General features: G+C 40.2%; 1 protein-coding gene across 11 annotated transcripts in view; it reads left to right on the top strand.

Annotated features, from left to right (window-relative positions):
• ptprfb (protein tyrosine phosphatase receptor type Fb) overlaps positions 1–20774 on the top strand; it is a 215589-nt gene that overhangs the window by 47913 nt on the left and 146902 nt on the right. For 5 of the 11 annotated variants that reach the window (XM_088085773.1, XM_088085774.1, XM_088085772.1 and 2 more), the window contains exon 1: positions 3499–3826. The exons of 1 other annotated variant lie outside the window; for it this stretch is intronic. The gene's annotated coding sequence lies outside the window, so the exon portion shown is untranslated. Of the gene's footprint in view, positions 1–3498; positions 3827–20774 lie in introns of those variants that run through there. 5 more of the 11 variants (XM_042497203.2, XM_042497200.2, XM_088085768.1 and 2 more) reach the window with 1 other exon arrangement.

The following is a 20774-nucleotide window of genomic DNA, read 5'->3' as shown; positions in this document are numbered from 1 at the left end:
GGTAAATTGTGAATTGGGCTGGGAATTCTAAGCTAACAGGTGTTGCCCAGCTGTGCTTTTGGGATGTGATGACATAGTGCTAGTCTTAAGAGCCCATCAGCAGCAGCACACTGACTTTCACAGCTCAGTGTTTACGACACAGGTCAGCATTTTTTCCCTGGCGTGCAGCCAGAATTGTGTTCATCAGTGACCCGGCTGAATGGGGGAGATAAAGCACATTTATTTGGATGCCATTCAGAGGATTTTTTTTATAAGTTGTTACTTTAGATAATAGATAATAATACGTTGAGATGTGGTTTCAAAATACAGTATAATCTTGTCATAATACATATCATTTACTCAGTCAGTGTGTTCTCTTCTGACCCTAGACCAAAAAACTTATTTTCTCACCTTGAAGCTGAACCTTGTTAAAAATGTTTTGGCAGACTTGTTAGATGGAGCAGACAGTTATATTGATAAAGCCCAGGGCCAATGTGATTCATCTCATCCTACAGTACAGCAGCCAGCACGGTTTCCCATCAGATGATGACTGTATAGCTACCACAGAGGAGCTGAGGTGTCTGGCTTTATCCAGGTGTTCTTCACCTGCAGATAACCCTGGAGCAGCACAACAGATTTTGTACTTGCAATAACTCACTAAGTCTAAAATCTGAAAAAAAAAAACATTGATCTTAACAAAAGCAATTTTTCACTCGAATCTATTAAGTGTTTGCAGACTGGCTTCAGTCAGGGAGAGGCCGGCTCCTTCAGATTGAAGAGGTTGTCAGCCTTTTTTTTCAGGCTAATGAAATGAGTGGGGGATGGGCGGTTGTCACAATGTTATAAATTCTCAGACTTGGTAGGGGGTGTTTCCAACTCTATTCAAGCTTTTGGGGGGTGGGGCAAAAGATAAGTCCTAAAACTGCCTGAGCAACAAAAACTCACTCGAGGCAACAGTGTTAATCTGGCATAGAGGGCTACTGCCTGAGTCCATCTGCGTTTAGAGTTTTGCATTGCGCCAAAATGAGATTAAGCTACAGATGAAATGACTCATGTTGTGCAACTGACACACTTCACTACATTACTGTAGCTCACAATTAATTTCCCTTCTCTCCTCCTCTGCTGTTAAGACCTCCAGCCAATAATCTTTACATCTACCTTTTACCACTGTGCGATTTGTTCAGCGATTTGATGTCAGGTGAATGTGACATTTCAGTTGGCAGCGACTCTTTACACCCACAAAAAATACTTTTTCTTCTCTCCTCAGGGGTGTGTGGGAGTAATAATTATTCTCCAGAAGGTTCTCTCAAACTCTCATGAGTTTGCAAGGAATGAGAGGTTTCCAAATATCCAGATTGTTTTTTTTTCCTTTTCGCAAATAGTTGTTATTTGAATTTTAAGGAACATTTTGTAAATGGTGCATGCTTAAGATCCCTTTTTTTATTAGTGAGATAAACACATACAGCTTGGATATAGTAATACTGTATGTTAGGCCGAACAGATTAAATAACTTTTAAATTAGATGACCCACATCCCATTTGTTCTGAACTAGAAGGAAAGTTAAAGATAAAACAATTCTCTCTCTTGCTGAAAAGTCAGTTGTATGCACAGATCTGCAGCCTCCAGTGAAATAAGACTGTCTCCCATTGTTAACAACAAAGAGAAATGTAGAACACATTGCAATTCGCCATTTCCTTCAGCAGAGTTTAGGCCTAGAAGATATTCAACATTGCTGCTCTTTGTGCAAACCCTCACAAGTGCTTTTTAGAATCTCACTCTGAATATCTTTTGTTATGTTAGTTTCTTTAAGGTACTGTACTATATCAGCAGCACTGCCCTGTTTGTATTAATAGGAATTACGCTAACAGCAGTGTAGCAATTCTTCATGTTTATTTTTCCCTTTCAGAAAGTATTAACATATTATGATATAGTTATAATGCACAGTTTAAATATTAATGCGACATGATATTATATATGGCTTCATCCGAGGGCATTTGTCTTGGGCTAGGTCACGGCTTGCAGTGTCAGCAACGCCAGTGATATATAGAAAAACCCATCATTACGTCGAGGGCGAAACATTGTTGAAGCATTGCTGGATGAGTCAAGTTACAGTCCACACAGTATTATTGGGATAAATGAGCAAACCTCTCCCCAAGGTCCCGAGGCTCTGTGATCTATTAAGGCGCTGTCGTCTCGGATGGTGAATCTCAGAGAGCGAGGGAATTTTTTGGGGAAGAGAATGGTTGTGCTGACATCCTCTCTCAGTGCAATCCCTTGTCCTTGTAGGACGGAAGAGAAAAACAGCACCAGAGGCTGACTTGGCTGTTCCTCTGAGCTCTGTCATAAATCCAACTGAACATTTCTGAACATCTGTTGTGGATGATTAGCTCCACGGCTAGCAGAGTTTGACCGGAGGGAGTGAGAACCAGTGTGTTTGGGAGTTGTGTGTCTGTGCGTGTGAGTGCGTGTGTGAGTACTCAACGCCTTGCTGATTTAAGAATGGGGGTTTTACATATTTATTTCCTTCCTCATTTTTTTAGCGAGGAAGAGAGAGAGACAGGGACAAATTATTTTCAAATAAATTCGTTATCCACAAGTCATGTTGGTACATATGATATTGGCAGAGTCCTGTGGGGATATGTTTCAGTGTCACACTGTGTTAACCCCTTAGTTTCAGTGATAATGACAAGGCAAATTGATTTTTAAAAGATATACAGGAGCTCCATTCAAAAGTGGGGATGGGAGACATGCAACATAAGCTTGTATACAAGGTCCAGGGTCATGGAAAAGTCATGGAATTAGTAAATATCAGATACAGAAATTTTTAGTGTCTGTGGATAACCCCAAGAAAATGCAAAACAACCACAAAGACATGCAAAATGACTGCAGAGACCCAAAACTACCACAAAGAAATGCAAAGAGATGCAAAGCAACAAATAAGAGATGCAAAACCCGTAAAAGATGCAAAATGCTTCCAAAGAGACACAAAACTACCACAGAGATGCGAAACAACCACAGAGAAATGCGAAATTACCCCTAAAGAGACACAAAATTGCTCAAATATGTGTCAATAAATGTGATATCATTTGTTTACTATCACATACGCCCCTCTAATTTCTCCCTGCCTTCCCCCTCTCAAATACTCAAATAATGTTTGAATAGAGTATAAGAGTATAAGCAGGGCTAGAAGAAAACATTTTTTATTGGTCCCTCAAAAGTCACAGAAAGGTTTTGAAATTTTGTCCATGAAAATGTGTGGGAACTCTGTAGGTCAGATTTTGGAAGCTGGTCAGTATTGAGATATAAGACATAATGGAGTCTCTCAGCTGCATGAATACATAACATCACGTGTACTCGCACCTCAAACCCTTTTTTTCCTGCATGCAGGTGCACTACAAAATAGCTTCTCATTGGTCAAGGTTCAAAAAGGTAAGGCCCTGCAGCCTCCTCCCTATTCACACTGAAATTTGACACCAGTGACATCACATAGTGGGTTTGGCTTCTCCCAGGCAGTCCCTGAACACCGCTCAGTATGTGAACAAGCTCTGCCTCAGAAGGATCTCTCTCCCCGTAACCACATTGCTCTATAGCCACAGCTGGAAACGTATTGCCGGAGAGCCAAAAAGACAGTTTCTCTGGTTTAATGAAAACGCTGTGAACAGAATAACTGAGCAGGGACTGGAGACTATTTTTGCTGGCACACTTTTTCATAAGACATAGTTCGGGGATAATCTTTCGTGGATACTGCTGGATTTTCTTCTCTAGGATTTGGATACTCTCTCTTTCTCTCTCTGGAATAAGGAATAAAAAGAAGTTATTCAGAAGTGGACCTAATTGAGATGCATTGGTAAGTGTGAATTTTGTCAGGCTATAAGTTGTGAGTGAAGAAAGTTATAAAAACAGATGAAGCACAGGTGCATTTTTTTCAAACTGGCTGAGCTGTCCTAGACCCTGAACTTTATCTTTATCCCTTTTCCAGCATGTACTATTTTTTTCATAACTTTTAAAACTTGCCTCTTAATGATGAAAGTAACAAAATAAGTTGATGTGTTACACTTCAATGGTCAGGTATTTTCTTACTTTTCTTTTGTCCCGTCTTCTTTTGTCCTTGCTCACTCTTGCTTGTTAAGCCAAAACAATAGTTTAACCTCGTCTTGGCTTAGCTCTATTGGCTGGCTCTCTGGCAAATTGCCCTGTCTGGTGCGAGCCCTCCCCTACGTATTCAGAGGACTTTGAATAGAAGGGCCATAGAATGTCCCTTAGCTACCGCTGCTAAGGTGAGGCACCCTGCCGTTCTACTGCATTAGGCCTACACTGAGGCCAAACAACCTGTTTTTCCAGTTGTCTTTATCTCCCTGGGCAATCTGGAGGGTAAAGTTTCAGCGACAAGAATCCCAGTTAGAAGGAGACACTTTGAAATCCAAGATAATTGCAGAGGAGAACTTTTGGAAGTCACAAACTTTGAGTTTTTATAAGTGTTTTGGCTTCTAACAAAGTTTAACCTGTGATACATGTGTCTTAGAGTGCAATTTAAAAGTTTAACGTTCAGTTTTCTCTTACTGTGATTGTCACCTATACCTTTCCTGAATGAGATTTCTGGCAAACACTTGACTAAAGACACTTGAAAACTTTTTCCTACTTTCATTTCATCACAGCATAAGCAGCTCTAAATGTCCCCCTCAGCTGTAATTATGTCTTAAATCTTTTGTTTCTTTTTTTATTACGACATAAAACTTTTATACGCTTGTATGAGAAACTTTTGGACCGAGTTCATCTCGTTCTTGGTCACAATAAATGTGGCAGTTGTTGCACAATAAATGTATTGCTCAATACAGGGAGCCTGGTGTCGGTGGGAAAGATATCCTTTTTGCAACTTGCTCTTTTCCATCAAAGCTGTCTTAAGCTTTCAAAGAACACAGTGGAGACAACATGTCTGTCTGGTTTTGTTTGGCCTTTGAAACTGCTAGACTTCCCCGCAGGTCTGTCTCACTGTAATGGGAACTGAATGTGTTTTCTTTTTGTTCCAGAGCTGAGCTTGCTTTTTATTTACTTATTTCTTATCTTTTTCATTTTTTTTAGTTAATGATTCAAGGCTGCAAGCCCTTACAGTCTCGTCTTGGAGTGGTAACTCAGACTTGATTAAAAAATGACCTTGAGGCGAAACTCAAGACGGACACTTTGTAAAAATGTCTGTTCAGCTGCTCAGTAGCATAAACAAACAAGACACTAAACTGTCGTGGACGTGCTCATTTGTTCAAACAAAGCCAAACCCTGTCGACACCGGATGACCCGCAGGTCGCACTCCCTCACCTCCACCGTGCAGGCCGCTGACCCTTCATTCCACTTTTACGACTTTGTTTCAGTCACTTTGTCACCGGTAATGTTCCACAGAAACATTAAGTGACCTGAGGAAATAACCACGGCCATTTGTATACCACCGCTCCTTATTAGATTCCCTGACTAAACATTCCAAATATCCTTCACTTAAATGACTACCATGGCTGAAGTCTTTCCTTTTGAATAAATTAGTCTGCGCAGGACAGTCAATCATTCAATCTCTCTCCCCATCGGATTCCTCAAAAGTAATTATGGGCTGAGCATATGGATTTTTCCATAGAACTTGATTTCTAATCATCGTTGAATTGGGCGATGTGTAATGGCCTGTTAACGCATGATGGATCTGCTTAATCACTCGAGTCCCAGGTGGGACATGAAAGGTTGCTTACAATCACAGATCAATGTCTGTGAAGGCGATTGTGTCAGCGGAGCCAGACGTTTGTCTATGACGCATACTGTAAGTCTGCAGAAAACCTCCCGTTGTTGGGTAATTAAAGTTCAAACCTTTGATGCTGTACCTCAAGTGGAGACTTATTTATGATCATATACTATCATACATCATTATTGACATATACTTTATAGTTTATCAGTTCTGATTGTTGTTGTTGCTGTACATTTTTCTCTCTCGTATAACCCAAACGCTTTAGGCAGAAGGCCGCCCACCTGGAGCCTGGCTCTGTTCAAGGTTTTTGCCTGTTAAAAGTTGTGTTGTCACAATACTGGCATTTCTAACTTCGATACAGTAGCTTGAAAAATAGCAATATTCTATACCATTTTCAATACTACAGTGAAAAACTGACAAACTTTAAAAATGTAATTAAAAGATTAATGTAAAAAAACACAACAATAACATTTCATGGTTACTTTAAGAATCAAATCTTTATGTATTTGGTTACATTTCACATGCCAAAATGGACTTTACCTGTATAGCGCTTTTCTAGTCTTTTTGACCACTCAAAGTGCCTCACAGGACATGTTGGATCGAAGTCTTAATAACCCATTAATTGATTGTTGATTTATTATTATTCCTAGTTTTGAGTAATCAGAATCAATTTGTATCTATCAATTGATATTTTTGAAAACAGGTCTAGTGTGTAGGATTTAGTGGCATCTAGCAGTGAAGTTGCAACTTCGCCACCAACTAAACCTCTGAGTACCAAGCATGTAGGAAACGACATTGGTGGAAACAAAACCGTGAATGGTCCTATCTAAAGCCAGTGTTTGATTTGTCTGTTCTAGGCTACTGTAGAAACAACATGGTGAACTCTTTGGAAGAGGACCGTCTCCTTTTTTTAGATATAAACAACTAATTTGTAATGAAAACTAGGTGAACACCTCTTGCACTAATGCAAACATAGTCATTTCTGCCAATATATCCCCCTAAATCTTACACCCTGGCTCTTTAAAAGGAAGTTTTTCTTTGCTGCCATTGGCAAGTGCTTGCTCATGAGGAAACTGTCTGGTCTCTGTAAATAAAAGAATATGACGTACACCTGCTTTATATAAAAAGTGTCATGAGATAACTTTTTGTTGTGATTTGAAGCTATATAAATAAAACTGAGTTGACTTAAGGTGTCAGACTTTAAAATGCCAGCAGAGCGAAGTTTCTCATTTGTTTTTTGTGTCAGGATTTGTTGCCTGATGGTGACAAGGTCGTGAGTGGTTGTTTTATGATGACAGGGCCTAATTGTCAATCCTCTGTTCTGTACTAAATAACATGTTTATGCAGCTAGGGGGTGTGTGTGTGTGTGTGCCAGATATGTCCTGCATAATGTGCAATGTCAATCAGAGGCCACCGCCTGTGTGATGTCTTAGCTGTGGTGATCGTCACTTTTTTGTCTCAGTTGTGACACTTTCTTTCTTGCAGACAGTTGCTCATTCATTGTGACAGGTGCTGAGGAGAAAGTTGAGAAAAAAGGGCTTCTTTACCACTAAAATCAGCAGTGTTTTGACAAGAGCGCTTTTCCTCAGTTGCCCCAAGCAGAGAACTTATTTGATTGAACTAGGTCTGTGTCTAAGCTTTGACATCAACACAGGCTTCCTAAATACATGTTTAGGGTTTGACACAAGATCATATTCAAATATGCAGACAGTTTTATTTTAGAGAAGGTGATGTTATTTTTGTTGCCAATTAGTGGTAAATAGATATTGTTTTTTGCACTGTGTCCACGTAGCTTTAGCTCTCTTTAAAGTGAATTAAAGTGGATCATAATGCTCAGGCTCAGATCATACTCAGCACTTTTCTTACCTTCTGTCCTCTTCAGTGCTCCTTTGTGCATTATATATTCTATTCTGCATTTTAAATGTATCTATCTACATTTTATGCCCAGTCATAGCTAGCCATCATTTAAACCTTAGCTCTATGCATTACAGCCATGAGTTTCTCAATGGGAACACAAATCCGCTTTGTCGGAGAGGACATTTCCCCCCTTGCACAAAACTCATTTCAATTCCACATCATCCCATTACGCCTCCACATTGATTGAAACAGCCTCCATTTTCAGGGGCGGCTGCATTTTTTTTGTACTCTGTATGTATGACAAGGCCAACGCTTATGCTTTTGTATGTGAAATGTGCAGCGATGCAGGTTGGAGACATATGGTGACCATGACAATTTAGATTCTGCTATGCATCGAGGTATTTATAGGAGACCAAGGATCACTGTGGGTGCTCATTTGCATTATACCTTGATGTAAGATCATTGAAATACAGTAAGATTCGCTGCAAATATCTTCTGTTGTATTTTTTTCTGTGGAGAGACAAGGTCAGACTGGTTGCTTGTGGACCGCCAGTAAAGGGAATTAAAGGTCACAACTTTACCTTGCTCCTGAGTATGAGGGGATAACTGATGCTAAACTGCAGTAAAGCAAATAAAATTGAATGTAGGTTTGATTTATCTGGTGCTTGGTTCTGGGAGTATAGTCATGTGGCTGATTTATCCCTCTGCCTCCACCGCCGCCCTTGTTTGCTCAGCCTCCCAATTTCTACAAATGCCTGGCTTAGACTCGACATTCTACTTGATTACTTTATCAGCCCTCCTGTCACTTCCTCCAAAGTTATGACTTGTTTTTCAACAGACCGCTGCTGCTGATCTCACATAGCCGCAAGTCGGACCGGCCTCTCACTATCAATAAGATGTCATATAATTGAATTATAAGTCTTTGCACTCTTGGCTACGTATACACAGACTTGGATATTCTCATAGCATCAGAGAGTATAACCTTGCATGTTTTAGAGCGGGGAGACACTCAACTTGCTTTGTTTGGCGGCCACATACATGTTTCTAGGATTCTAGCATGTTTCTCATGTCAAGAATTGTAGGCTATGTCTTACTGTAGGATTTAAAGACATTTCTTGGATTTTAAGACATTTATAGGATTTTAGGATGTTTCTAAGATTTAAGAACATTTCAAGGATTTAAGCACGTTTCTAAGATTTTAGGTTGTTTCAAGGAGTTTAGTACCCGACACCCTGTCGGGGGCACAGCTTTGGCCCTTGGGTCTTAAGTTGAGTATCGTTGTTTTAGAGTATTCAGAATCAGAATCAGAATCAGAATCTGGTTTTATTTCTCAGTACATTTACATATAAAAGGAATGTGACTTGGTGTTTTGTTCAAAACAATTAACATAAAGGAAGAATATAAGTAGTGAATTTAAATAGAATAGAGCATAAGATGAAAATATAGAAGCAATTTAAATATATAAAATCCAAAAATAGAATATAAAGAACACAACAATATATGTACAAAAGGTGCAATGGAGGGATAGTACAGTTTAGCAGAAGTAGAGTTACAGTACAAATATATTAAGTCTAAATAAATAAATTAACCTACAGTGTGCACTGTAAAGAAATCCAGTCCAATGTGCATTAATGTAACGCATAAAAACGGATTTAGCCTTACATTAATGTAAGGTTTTCATACTCTGGAGCTGGATTAGCGCTTGTGCCATGTGGGTGGGGTGAGAGGGGGTAGGGCCAGAGAGTTTCATGATGTTGTCAGCAGAGGGAAAGAAACTGTTCTTGAGGCATGAGGTTTTGGTCCTGATGGACCGCAGCCTCTTGCCAGAGGGGAGTCTGGCAAGAGGGAAAAAGTCTGTGTCCGGGGTGAGAGGGGTCGGCCACAAGTTTGCATCAGTTTGGCTTTTGTTAATCTTGTGGTTCATCCTTAAGCGCGGGCAATGACTCTTCTCCCTGCAGAACTCTCAGGTCCCCGGCTTGTTTTGGGAAGATGGATGGAGATTCATTTGGTTTCATTATAATGCCTGACTTATTTATAGCCTGTCTGTGCAGCGCCTGTTGGCCCACTGTGGCCCTGTAAGGATGCTGGGGGCTGAGGTGTTGATGAAACATTCCTGTGTCCAGGGGGTATTCTCTGTGGAGAGTGCTGCTTGTTTAAGGGAGGGCAGCGGGGTGACAATACAAGAACCACGGGCAAGGCCACTGAAATCTAATTCCATGTGCACTGCCTAGCTACAGCATTCCTGTATGAGAGCTTTCACCTATCAAAAGTCTTGCACTGTGGGGGTGTTGGGCTATGTAATGATACCGCATAGCCTAACAACATGGGAGAAACCATATAATTTGATATGGTCCTATAACAGTAGGTACTGCAAAAAGAAAAAAAAAAAAAAGCAAAGGAGGAACTTACATGAAAAAAATAGCTCCCTGAAACACACTTCCATATTTTACTTATGCACAGTTTAGAGTTTGTAGTTCCACAGCACCAATCCCAAACCTTTATCTGGATCTCCCCCTTCAGCCTCAGAGATTACCGCTTCACAACCCTGGAGCAGGGATGCTGTCTGCCTGGTAATTTGATGGCTAATCCCCTGCCTCTTCCCTACAAATCTCTTCCCTGATAAAGGGGTTGCTTCTACATTAGTAAACATGGGAGACTTGTCTGCCGAGGCTGACAGTCAGACAAGAGGACTGGTTGAAGAGAGGGGAAGTCGAGGGATAACCAGTTTCCTCTTTTATAGTTCATAGGAAAGCCCCCTTTGGATCTCGGGCACGGAAACTTAATTTAAGATGGGCAGTTGAACCTTGGAAATGCCTTTAAGCTTGTAAGGCGGATTTTATGTATGAAGTAAATAATGCATTGTACATTTTTGCGCATGTTGGCCAATGCATGAAAAAAAATCACCCCTGGTCAGTATTTCATGAGGTTAATGGTTTTAATGGTTTGATAGTGAGCTGCAAATGTGTTGTACTTTCCAGAGAGTTACCGTACAGTCCATTGTTAATGCACATTCATTACCTTTTTGACCCGAATATGTTATCCTAATGATCACTGCAGTCCTGCCACGGCTAGACACGATGGCTCACTTAAAAGGAATTCACTTCCTCTGATCTTTCTTCACAGGCTTACACTGGGCTGTATGGACTGAGTACGTGACCGAGCACTGCTAGAATACAGGCTGTAATCCTCATAAGAGTTTTATTTGGGAGTGTTAGCCTATGCCCCCTACATGAGTTTTATTTCCTGGAGGGTTGTCCACCTCCTGTGATGGTGCATAAACAAAGCACTAAGCCCAGGAATCAAAAGTGACGCCTTGAGCCCAAACACGCTCAACAAAGTTTAACAGGAGCTGGCAAGATAGCATTTAACCAGTCTATGGAATAACTTCAGCTTGATGACTGCAACATTGGCTGTGATGGCTTTTCATTTGCTGACCTGACAGAGGCACTTTAGGTGTCAGGGTGGATCTGGTGTTGTGAGTGACAGGTCCTGTCCCTGCGTGTGTCTCTCTGTGTGTAAGGGCTTGGTGTTCAGTCTAATCGTTGTCACAGAGTGAGATGACACGTCAGGAAGAATTTAGTGAGATTTCTGTTTTCAGCACATCGCAGACCAGTCAAACATCACAACCATACAAATGGACTGCAGTTAGGGCTCCAACTTTTGCATGTTTGTGCTTTTTTTTTTGACTTTGTAATCATTTGCAGATGCAAGCACCACACTTTCACCCGCCCATCTGTAAACAACATATATAGTATACATTATTTAGTCATAGCTCTGCTGTTAATTGGGGTTCTTAAAGAAATACTTTGCCGCTTTTCAATGGCTCGAAGGCTTTTACTCAGACCACAGATTGCACTTATGCATCTTCCTATTCCCACTGCCACGGATAAAAACAGTTTAGAAGCGGATCAAGAGAGAGAGAGAGCCACCCCTCTCTTCCAAACTCAGGTCAAACTATAAAGCTAGGCAGTGCCTATCAAATATAAACCAAGATTCTGTTACTGGATTGTTGTGGTTGGGGAAAATATTAATTCAGCATAGTACCGCAGTGTTTTTTCTTGGCAATATTCTTTTGATACATGAATGCCAAGTGTCAGGTTTTTAAATTATTGAAATTATTAACAATACAAATTCAAATTAAACTTGGTGGCCTATACAAGAAGTGAAATCAATAGCTTTATTCCACTAGATACAATCAGCTGTAATAGAAATGAATGAAGTGAGATGAACAGACTGAAAACCTTATCTTTTTAGGTAAAACCAATGTTGACAAGGTTCTCCTTTTGGAACATGATTTGAATTCGACAAAAGATAATAAATTGCTTTGTATTGTCAAATATGTTATAGCCATACTCAGTATGCTACGCCAACAGTACTGTCTTGTGACTTAAGTATCGTGATAATATTTTATTGTGAGGCTTTTGCTGATTCCCACCCTTACTGCATTGTCTTTATCACACCTAAAATGTCTTTAGAAACATATTTTAGTGCACAGTTTGGCTGTAATATGAGAGTTTGTTTACAAGAAAGGGGGCGCCATACAGTTTATTGTATTGTATTCCTGTAACCAATGCAGTACTGTTCAATTATAGACCAAAACTCTGTATTGCTGTAGTACTGTATTGCTTATTTCTCACCTTAAATGTTCTCAGAAACATATTTTAGAGCACCGTTTACCTGTTATTTAAGATTGTTTGTTACCAGCTGCCTGCCACATTGTTTCCTGTGTCTAAACAGCCAAGTTGCATTACATCATTACATCACCTCAGTTTCTTGGTCTGCTGTAGTGCAGGGCATTCTGGTAGTTTCAGGTTTTCTACCTTTTGACCCAAAGCAAATGTCACAGTCCTTTTTTCTGTTTTCTCTGGTCATGCAGCATCAATTTCAAAAGTATTTGCGCCTTTTTCCGTGCAGACAGCACAGTTTTATGAAAAGGCCATCTTTTCAGCAGCGAAACACTTTTTTATTTCTTTTTTTTTTTTTTTTGGTTTGACAGATTTTTCCACAAATGGTACCAGTTTGTTTTATGAAGATAGAATCTCTGGCATCTTCATTTCTGATCTTCTTCCATGGAACATTTGATCTAAATACTAGTTGGCTTGATTAGATGTATCTGCACTCTTGTCTAAAAAAAAAATTAAAAAATTTCATTAAGTGGATTTTTCACTGAACTATTGAGTAGTCAGTGAAATCCTGTGACTCACAGTCAATTTAGAATTTCTCTAACTGGATGTATCTCTAAGAGATGTGTGTGTATGTGTTGTGTGTGTATGTCTTGTTAGTCGAGCTGCAGAACAGTGACTCTACACTGGTGGTAATTGATAGTCTGGAGGCTGTCTCAGCTGCAGGTAAATCCTATCTGCAGCTGTACTGCGAGGGAGAGGGGTGGGGAAGGGGAGAGAGTATAAATAAGTCTTCCAAGGACTAAGGATTTCAGAATAACTAGAGGGGATGTTGGAGGGAAAGAGGACGAGGAGAGCAGATAGCAGAACTGAAAGACAGGGTGATAGTGGGAGAAATGTTTAATATGGCAGAGGTTTCCCCTCGCCGATAGTTGAAATTTCTCCAAGATTGCACAGGCTTAAATGTACATTTAGGCTGCATTTTCCTCAAGAACATTGCTCTGAAGAACAGTGTATTACCCCATGTCATCTTTGTTCTCTATCCATTGCTTGCCTGGTACATGAAGCTAAGTGCAGAGGCTTAAGTGTGGCTTTTGCCTCTTTTTAAACGCCTCCATCAGATTGACAGAGCAAAATTCAGTCCTGTGCTTTGCCCAGGGAGATGTACTGTAGAGAGAAAGCAAGCAAAGCAAGAAGGGGTAGAGCGCGAGAGAGATTGGTCCCAGTGAGAGATTCATAGGTAGTAATGAGGGCGTTGGTGGAGTGCAAGTCGTCGTGTTGTGGCTCCGGCCTGTCAGTATAATGGAGCTCACTAGTCAGCTGGCAATCGATTGTACTGCTCACAACCTCGTCTGCCTGTTGTTCTTCACTCTTCCTGTCTGTCAACCTGCCACCCAGAGATGGAGGACGAAGCAGAATCCTCTCCCAGACGACAGATACAGTGTCCAGATACTTTCTCATTACCTGAAAGGTGGCATGAGGTGAAGTGTAGAGGGAGGCAGGCCCGACTCCACATTTCCGACCAATGTAGCTCAAAGAGAAAGCCTCAGGAAAAACATCCAAATTAACGCTTGTTTGTTTTCGGCTGGTGACTATCAGCCTTCACTTGGTTTATTAAATTGTGGACTTCCCAGATGGCGCAGTACGTCAATATGACTTCAAAAAGACAATGGACATGTGCGATGGACAGATGTTTTAATTTTGGTTGGAATAATAATCAGGTTGGTGATATTTTAAATGTCTAACAATGTGAGATTTTCATGCTGTTTGGTCGTTAACATTATGTTGGGATTTGTTCTGCATACCTTACGACTAAGTGTTGTTATTCTGCATTAAGGTAATGCTGGCATGACACATTTGAAAGACAGTGGATTTTTGATACTCAACAATAAGGGTCGCAGTGGTATGAGATTTTCATGGTACCTTAACATCACAATGTTGTAGTTTCACAGGATCACAGAAATATTTTTATCAGTCAAAATGACCCTTAAAGGAATGAAAACAGAAGGGTTAGTTTTGGTTGAACACACGTTATATCACTATGAGATTCTCCATCCAGTTGCATTTTTTTCCCAATATTGTAGATAAGCAAAAGTACACTTATTATATTTAGTACACATAATATTATAATCATCACATTTCATATAATGGTATACCTTAAAACCGGTAGATCGCTGTAATCATATTAACATCACAACTCAAAACAACTAAATATGAACATCTAAATACCATTTGGCTTGATTGGATGTATCTATAGTCTTAAAAAAATTGTGGGGTTTATTTTCACAAAACTATTTCTTTCTACATCACAATGTTATTGACATGAGACATTTGGAAGATGGTGGATTCTGGACGCTCAACAACACAACTTTAAACCAAAAAATACAACAGCATCAAGCGATGTTGGTGACCAGCTAGATTGACTTTTTTTTAGGGCTGCAGCTAATTATTCATGTTTATGATGATGAATTGATCAAGCTTTTTGTCTAACATGAAAGTAGGGGAAAATACTTTTCCATAGCCAAACGTTTGCTTTAAGATGTCTTGTTCTATTTGACCAAATATATTTAATTGTTGATTATATGTAACAAAGAAAAGCAAGTTCAAACATTTGAGATATAAAACATTTAAAATACTTTACTTAAATGATTAGTCTGTCATCAAAAATGACTGCAGATTATTTTTTTTCTGGTTTTTCATTTTTAAATAAAACAAATGTTCATAATGTTTGCTTGATAAAGAACTCACAACAATTCAGTGATTATCAAATATGTTGTTGATTAATTGATTCTATCAACAGAACAAGAGCATTAGAAATACAGTTTCCTGCCCTGCTCACATCTTGTAGGCCAAAATACTGGATTAGGCACTCTGTAAGTACGGTCATGCCAGGTCAGTGGTGAGTTTAGATGCCAGATCTTTGTAGTTTACTGCTCTACAGCCCAAACATAGTTTTAAGAAGTACTGTACTTGTTTGATGGTCTAAGCTGAGAGTCCCTGCTTCTCTTGCCCTTTATCGACTGGGCCCTGCATATTCCGCACTCATCTCTTTTACATTTTAAATCCCAGGCCTCCGGAGAGCAATGGGGATATATGGTTCCATCTGCTCCAACAGACTGGCTCGTGGCTCAGACAGAGAGAAAGAGACAGAGAAGGAGACATGGCCAGGGAGAGGGAGAGAGAGAGGGGATGAGGAAATGAAGGGATGGAGAGAAACACAGACTGACAGAAAGACAGAATGGCTTATTAGAATCTGCCTCTTTTCACTAGTTAGACAGGGACTGAGAGGATAGCCGTCTGGAATAAAAGGCAGGAGAGAAGTTGGATTAGGACTTGGGGATCCTTTTTTTCACATTTGCAATGGCAACTAACCGACGTTAAATCTGTTCAGTCTTAAATGTTTCAGGTAGACCAGGTTTCTTGGGCTTCCTTCGTGTAATAGTTTTTCTGTTGTAAGAAAGCCTTCAGAATAGCATATGTTGCGTGTGCCTTTTCTCTAAACACATTTCTCATCGAGGGGTCCTTCGTTCTAAATAGCACCTTATGTTTCGGCCCAGACACCATCAGGTCCAGTGTTTCTGTTTCTCACCACGAAAGCTTGGTTATATAGGAAGTGCTTTTCCCAGCCTTTGTCGAGTTAGTCTAACCCTTCCCTGTGTCAACACTGGGTTTTATTTCTCTGTTCCTTGGACCACAGAGGCTTGTATTCCCTGCGTCTTTTACATGCTCTGTTGTAGGGTGGAATAATAAAACCATTGTGTCAATATACAGTTTCATACTTGCGGTTCAGCGCTGACTGAAGCCGAACAAGCCCAAAACCAGACAGTATAATATGAAAAACACTCTGACCATTCTGTGTCATAAAGTGAATGTCGGCTACAACTGCATTTCCTCACCTCTGTATTTAGTTAGAGGAGTATTTTTTGCTGAAGCAACAGTTCTTCAGAATTAGATTTGCATAAAACGATGCAGTGAGATAAGGGGCTGCTGTCATGCTGGCATTTGGTCAAGCACAGACCATCCACCGAGTAGCCATGAGTCAGTAAATGACCACTGTTTTGACTAATAGCCAATGTGTGCATAACAGTCTGGCTTGTTCTTGTGCAGTCAATTTGAATTTCCCTACTATAAGTAGGCAAATTCTTACTACTGTTAAAATGAAAACGTGTGTACAATGTTGGGTTGTTCAGTATGGATAAACTAACAGGTTGAAAACAGCAAACCTGTCGACAGCAATCAGACTGTTTAATACAGAAAATACAGAAATACAGTTTACTGAGGTTTTTGGGTTCTTCAGTTGCATAATGTTGTAGTTTGGTATATTGTTATTTTAATGGCATTTTAAATGTATGTATGGTTGTATGTAAGTATGATGCATGTTGTGTATGAGTATAAATGTAATGGTGCATGTGTGTACATACATATGTATCATTTTGATATATGAGTTTAGATAAATGCATTTTCCTTTTATTATGTAAAATTCATATTTGGTATACAGTACTGGGCTTGTGCAGATAATATGAGATTTTGGCCTTTTACACAGTATTGGTTCTACTTTTTTATTTTTTAATTCTGTATTTATTAAGTTGCTAACTTTGAGCAAAAATGTCACTAAACTCAGCTCAACCCCTACCTAAAAAGAAAACACTAGAAACTAGAACTCACCAGGTGTTTTTTTTTTTTTTTTTTGGCTTATTTGGTGAATTAAATACCTGACAAATCAAGGTACCTGATCACATTGATGAAAAAATCCTGAAAATCCAATATAGCCCTAGAGGAGCTCTTTGATTTGCATCATTGTCTCCAATTACCAGACATATTAAATGATTGGAAAGGGTATTCCGTCTCTTTTGGTTTCACAGCACACATCCCCATGTAGCTCTAACTTTAAATATTGTGGTGAAAAACTGCTGCTCTGTTACCGAGCACCGAGGCCACAGCTTGGTTCTCATGTCGGCCCTCATGGAGGGTCCCTGCTGGCCAAAGAGCTTCACTCCCAGCCCGTTACAGTCTCTAATCTGGTCTGACACCAAGCTGATTTACAATACCCCCCTACCCTAAGCACTGACTCACTACTGGTAATTGATTTAGAACAGTGTAGACACCTGCTGAATAGTATGAAGCCCTCAAAAGCCCCCCTCCTAACCTCTTTTACAAAGCTGGGTCCAATATCCTCACCTCAGTGCCACCTGTAGGAAATAAATACACTTAAACCCAAAAAGACAGATAAGGTTTCGTTCCTTGTTGAGTAATACTAGTGAAAAAAACCTGCTCATACAGAGTGTTTCAGTTTATATTTTTTTACATGTACTTCTGCCGAAGTCTACAATGCTTAATTATGAATATTTCTGTTGCTTCCGGATGCTAAAGATCCAGCCATGATATATCCGTGGACTGAGCTGAGCTCAAACAATTGCCCTGTTCGGCCGTCTATTGATCTACGGAGCTGTGTATTTGCCAGACTTTCTGCTCACATGCCTTCACTCTGTTTGTCTTTTACTGGCGGAGACCAGGCTTTCTGCCCAGGGGGTGGTGGTGGTTGGGATGGGGGGGCTGAAGTCATGGTGTTAGGAGAGGGGGGGGTCCATGCCTTCTGTGCTGCCTGCCTCGTCATTTTATGGCACCATCTGTCCACAAGCAAACCGTCAAGTGGTGACGTCTTTCCCATCTTTCTTGCTTGACAGTGTGAATTTCCTTTTGATATATATGCACATCTGCTATTGAGAATGTGTCTCAGTTTATATTGCTAATTTAATGTTTGGCCATAGCACAGAATCATTCTTAATTATGCAGTAATTCATTTGTAGAACTCTCTAAAATGTAAACAAGCACAAATATTAAAACTTTTTTCAGTCTTACGAGGGGAACTAGGGCAAGGCCATTGGCTGTGTATATTTCTTGAGACCTTGAATGGAAAACAAAGCTTTGTTATTTTATCATTCTACATTATTTTTATTTAGGCCCAATGTTTGAGGCTGCAGACAATAATAAGTATAAGATTTTTTATTTATATTCCACTTTTCAAAACAATGATGCCTCATAATCAACAGAAATAGAAAGCAGAGAACATTTCAAAAGCAGTCAGGTAAACAGTGATGATTTATAAGGAACATTATAATAATAACAATCTTAAAGAAGCACTGTGTGGGATTAACTGGCACCGAGCAATAAGTTTTGTAGATTCCCAGTTAGTTAGTTAGTTAGTTAGTTATCCAGATGTTAGGATGCAAACGGTATGAGAAGAATAAATTAAAAATAATGTGGAACAGTATATAATGTGCCTTCTGTTGCACAGCAGGCACCCTGAACAATATAAGTTATCCTCAAAAGAATGGCTTAATAAAGGAGAGAAAATGTGTCCTGCTGTGTGTGTGTGAAACAGTATGATTTTATAAATATTTCATTTTAATTTTCATGCTTAACTGGTTTGTATTCAGTAAATACGGCTCCTGAGCTGTTTCATCCACTCAATTGTTCCAGGTATGCACAGCATTGCTTTTATTTGATGAATGTCTGTTTTACATTGAGGCAGCTTTTTGATTTATTGCAGGCCCTTTGCCCAGCACTTTGTAGTGCAAGCCATTTTCTCCTTGCTCTGCAGCTCGACAACGCCAATAATCACTCTCCAATAAATTCAAATGGAAGTGGCACTCTGGTATGTCTCTTCTACTCGGCGTAATACATATCAGTGTAATACATATCACCTTTCATTCCAAGATTGATTTGCAGCCGAAAAGATTGGTAGCCCCCCAGAGGTGATTGTAAATCCCCACTTCAGCGGCAATTTATAGAGGTGCTTGAATTTTGTTAAATGTTCACTCAACCAGACTAAATGCCAATCGACATTGTATCATATGGGTGAAGCAAATATGCAATGGTCTTTGCATTCTGTTGAGAGGCATGTTGCTGCCTGGGGACATTATTAGGGGCCTGGTGCATTAACTCCCACTCCCATGCGTCACGGATTACATCACAATGCGTCATGTAGACTCTGTGTCATATGTTGTAAATGTCTGCATATATTTCACGTGGATGCAGTGTTATCATACGTCATTATTGAAGTCAGTTACCTGATGGATTTCTTTGAGTCATCCACACTTTGCTCGTGTGTTTTATTGCATGAGTGTTTTCATTGTAGGTCAGCATTATCAGTGCTCCTTACTTTCTATTGCTCAACTTAAGGAAGTGCATTTGTCTGTTATAGATGTCTTTCAGTCTCTCAGCAGTAAGGTGTTAACAATTAACTCTGCGGAATCAGCTTGTAAACAAAAGTGCTGTAAAACTTGATGGGTCACAGGACATTACCCTTTGTTAGGTGTATTTCAATGCAGGGCCTTGTCGCAGCCCTGTAAAATAGACATGCACCATCAAGTCTGTGTATACAGAAAAAGCTTTCAGAGTTGGAGGGAAAACCTAATTTTGTTACTTTACACTTTCATTTTACAATACGGGGGCTTGCGGTAATTCTCCTGGGGTCTCGTGGTGCGTGTTCTCCGCAGAGGTATAAAAGGAGCACAGACTTGTGAGGGTTGGCCTTCTAGGGCATGGAAAACTAATCAGGGGCCAAAACACTGCTGTCGAAATTCAGCTTGTAACTGTGTTTATGGAGCCGTTGCAGGCTGCGCCAACACAAACCTCCCTGGTCTGGGTTTATCACCTCCAGAGACGGCCATGATTAGCTCCCCACACTGCTAGCCATATATCTCAGCTGTCCCACCCCCGAACCCCCCCGCACTCAGGATGACCCATTAAACAGAGATGGAGAAAAAGAGAGAACATGAGTAGGAGGGATGGAAACGATGGAGAGCAGAGATGCTACCTGTAGTTAGTGTAATAGTAGTGTTTACTCAGCCTCTGCGCTCTCTCTCTGCGCAGCTGTGCCTCGTCTCATCTCGTCATTGTCTGTTTGCACACTGCCAATTCTGTATGGGTGGCCACTCCCTTGCCACACACGCTCTCACACTGGGGGTAATAACTTGAATGACAGGCACCTGATGTGGGTGGCAAAGACGCAAACAGGATAGGTGTGTACTTTTTGTTGTATTCCCCTCCCCACTGAACTCACTCAAAGGCGCTTTTGTCCTCCACAGTTTACTGTTTGAGATGTTCACAGCCTTTTGTTCCCTTAATTACTCCTCTAAACCTCTTAGTCCGCTGCCTATAATGCAGCACATATATACAGTATACGTCACGCTCTGCATTACTGAGAACTCCCCAGACACTCAAAACTCCAAAGCCTTTTCCTAAAGGACTTAAAAGAATGGACGCCCAGTAAAGTGTCTTGTCGGTTAGGGTTATTGCAACTTCAGCATCAATTTAATTACCTTCTGTTCTCTTTCATGGTATCTGTGTGTTTAGATAAAATGTTTCCACCATAGAGTATTTTCCCTATAGGATACAGGATCTTGACATCTTGACAAATTGGACACAAGACCCAATGGTGCACCATAATGAACAGCTTTCCCTTAACATAATCAGCCTAGAAAGCCTGAATTTACTTAAAGAGTCAGTCCTTTGTTCCTTTGTATTTAATGCTATTTTGTGTAGGGGGTTTCTATTCTAAAAAAATAACCAGTGTTTGTGTGCTGTGCTGTCTA

This window comes from Plectropomus leopardus, chromosome 12 (assembly GCF_026936395.1).
Source record: "Plectropomus leopardus strain MGB_pleo_1.0 chromosome 12, ASM2693639v1, whole genome shotgun sequence".
Lineage (NCBI taxonomy): Eukaryota > Metazoa > Chordata > Actinopteri > Perciformes > Serranidae > Plectropomus > Plectropomus leopardus.
Note: the sequence above shows the minus strand (reverse complement) of the source record. Positions and strands in the feature narration are given on the sequence as shown.